The sequence below is a fragment of the Danio aesculapii genome, chromosome 22 (genome assembly GCF_903798145.1).
Source record: "Danio aesculapii chromosome 22, fDanAes4.1, whole genome shotgun sequence".
In the NCBI taxonomy this organism is placed as follows: Eukaryota; Metazoa; Chordata; class Actinopteri; order Cypriniformes; family Danionidae; genus Danio; species Danio aesculapii.
The window spans coordinates 34,011,567-34,014,953 of record NC_079456.1 but is presented as its reverse complement, the minus strand read 5'-3'; positions in this window follow the sequence as shown (position 1 = coordinate 34,014,953).

The window sequence follows — 3,387 nt, the reverse complement described above, 5'->3', positions numbered from 1 at the left end:
CTCTACAGGACTCAGAAGTGAGCCTTGAGGAACTCCGGTACCAAACATGAAAAACTCCTATGGGTTCGTTTTCTGTACTGTTTATTCTCAAGTGTTATTAATAATGATAATGATAATAATAATAATTCATTTGTGACAGCACGTTTTCTGGACTCCCAATGTCGCCTTACAACAAACAAAGCAAAAAATATTAATAAAACATTACTGAAAAATATTCCATGTTCATAAATGATGAAAAAATTATTAATACAAACACATCTTTACAAAAATCTTCCTAAATTGCAAATTAAACTATTTCCATAGCAATGCTAAGCAGATCCTCATTCTCAGTGTTTTTAGCTTTTTGTAATGTGGTTGCTAGGGTGTTCTGGGTGGTTGCCACAGCAATACTAAACAGTTGCTCGGGCATTCTCAGTGTTTTTAGCTCATTGCAATGTGGTTACTATGGTATTCTAAGGTGTTGCCATGGTAATGCTATACAGTTACTAAGGTGATCTGTGTTTAAAGCTTATTATAATGTGGTTGCCATAACAATGCTAAACAGTTGCTCAGGCATTCTCAGTGTTTTAGCTTATTGTGATGTGGTTACTATGGTATTCAAAGGTGTTACTATGGCAGTGCTTCACAGTTAATAACGTGTTCTCTGTGTATTATGCTTATTGTAATGTGGTTGCTAGGGTGTTCTGGATGGTTGCCATAGCAATGCTAAACCGTTGCTCAGGTCTTATCAGTTTTTTAGTTCATTGTAATGTGGCTACCATGGTATTCTAAGGTGTTGCCACAGTAATGCTATACAGTTTCTAAGGTGATGTGTGTTTAAAGCTTATTATAATGTGGTTGTTAGGGTGTTCTGGGCGGTTGCCATAGCAATGCAAAACAGTTGATAAAGTGTTTTCAGTGTTTTTATCTCATTGTTATGTGGTTGCTGTGGTAATGCTATATTGTTTCTAAGGTGAACTGTGTTTAAAGCTTATTATAATGTGGTTGTTAGGGTGTTCTGGATGGTTGCCATAGCAATGCTAAACAGTTGCTCAGGCATTTTCTGTGATTTTAGCTCATTGTAATGGGGTTACTATGGTATTCCAAGGTGTTGCCATGGTACTGCTATACAGTTACTAAGGTGATCTGTGTTTAAAGCTTATTATAATGTGGTTGCTAGGGTATTCCGGGTGGTTGCTCGGACATGTTCAGTGTTTTAGCTTATTGTGATGTGATTTTCTATGGTATTCAAAGGTGTTGCTATGGCAGTGCTATACAGTTACTAATGTGTTCTCTGTGTTTTATGCTATTAATTGCCATAGCAATGTAAAACCGTTGCTCAGGCACTATCCATTTCTTAGTTCATTGTAATGTGGTTACTATGGTATTCTAAGGTGTTGCCATGGTAATGCTATACAGTTACTAAGGTAATCTGTGTTTTAAGCTTACTCTATTGTGGTTGCTAGGGTGTTCTGGGTGGTTACCATAGAAGTTCTAAACAATTGATAAAGTGTTTTAAGTGTTTTTAGCTTATTGAAATTGGGTTACTATGGTATTCTAAGGTGTTGCCATGGTAATGCTATACTGTTACTAAGGTGATCTGTGTTTAAAGCTTATTATAGCGTGGTTGCTATGGTGTTCTGGGTGGTTGCCATAGCAAGGCTAAACAGTGGCTCAGACACCCTCAGTTTTAAGCTTATTGTGATTTGGTTACTTTGGTATTTAAATGTGTTGCTACAGCAGTGCTACACAGTTACTAAGGTGATATGTGTTTTTAGCTATTTGTAATGTGGTTGCTAGGGTGTTCTGGGTGGTTGCCATAGCAATGCTAAACAGTGGCACAGGCACCCTCTCTGTTTTTAGCTTATTGTGATTTGGTTACTATGGTATTCTAAGGTGTTGCCATGGTAATGCTATACAGTTACTAAGGTGATCAGTGTTTTCAGCTTAATATGGTTGCTAGGGTGTTCTGGGTAGTAGCCACAGCAATGCTAAACAGTTGCTCAGGCATTGTCAGTGTTTTTAGCTGATTGTAATGTGGTTCCCATGGTATTTTAAGGTGTTGCCATGGTAATGCTACACAGTTACTAATGTGTTCTATGTGTTTTATGTTCATGTAGTTGCTAGGGTGTTCTGGGTGGTTGCCATAGCAATGCTAAACAGTGGCCCTCAGTGTTTTAGCTTATTTTGGTTTGGTTACTATGGTATTCAAAGGTGTTGCTATGGCAGTGCTACACAGTTACTAATGTGTTCTCTGTGTTTCATGGTCATTGTAATGTGGATGCTAGGGTGCTGTGAGATGTTGCCATAGCAATGTAAACAGTTGCTAAATTATTCTGAGCATTTTACCTTATAGGCTGTTCTGGGTGGTTGCCATAGCGCTTCTTAAACAAATCTGTTAACAGAGTTTTAGCTCATTGTAATGTGGTTGCCATTACAATGCTAAACAGTTGCTAAAGATTTTCCCATGGTTTTAGCTAATTGTAATATGGTTGCTAGGGTATTCTGTGTTGTTGTCATAGCAGCAATACACAGTGGCTTTATATATATATATATATATATATATATATATATATATATATATATATATATATATATATATATATATATATATATATATATAATTTACCATTTTAGGTAGCCTACTAAGTTAGGTGTACATTCTGACACAATGACACAAATCATAAAAATAAAGCTTCTTTATTTTGGTCTCTTTTCAAGACAAGATCTAAAACAGATCTTATACGATAGACAATAAACCAATGGAAGGTTGTATAACTCTTATTTTTATCCACGATCTTACTTTCTCTCAGATTTTAGAACAAAACAAAAACAAGTATTAACTGTTAATCAGGAGAAACTGAGCATTTCCAAGTGCTTTATATATGCTGTAGAAGCAAATATAATATATAACTCGCATGCACGTCAATAACTGTCTGGTTTAGCTCAGCTACCAAATCCGACCTCAGAAGACTACGCCGAATAGTTCGGACTGCTGAGCGAATCACTGGTACAACCCCTCCTACTCTCCAAGAACTGTACTTATCCAGAGCGAGCAGAAGGGCTGCCAAAATCACTCTGGACCCCTCACACCCAGCACACTGCCTCTTTAAACTTTTACCTTCTGGTCGACGCTACAGAGCACTGCGCACCAGAACAGCCCGACACAGAAACAGTTTCTTCCCTCAGGCAATCCATCTCATGAACACTTGATAGTATTTGAGAAACAAACAACACTACTTTTTATACACATATACACTTATTTATTTAACAACATACTTTACATGCCTATTTGCACATAACAGCTGCACATATAGTGTTGTATATAGTAATACACCTGTACATACACTTGTCAATTTGTATATTTGTGTTCACTTCTGTTTTTAAAATATATTTATTATCTGTTTT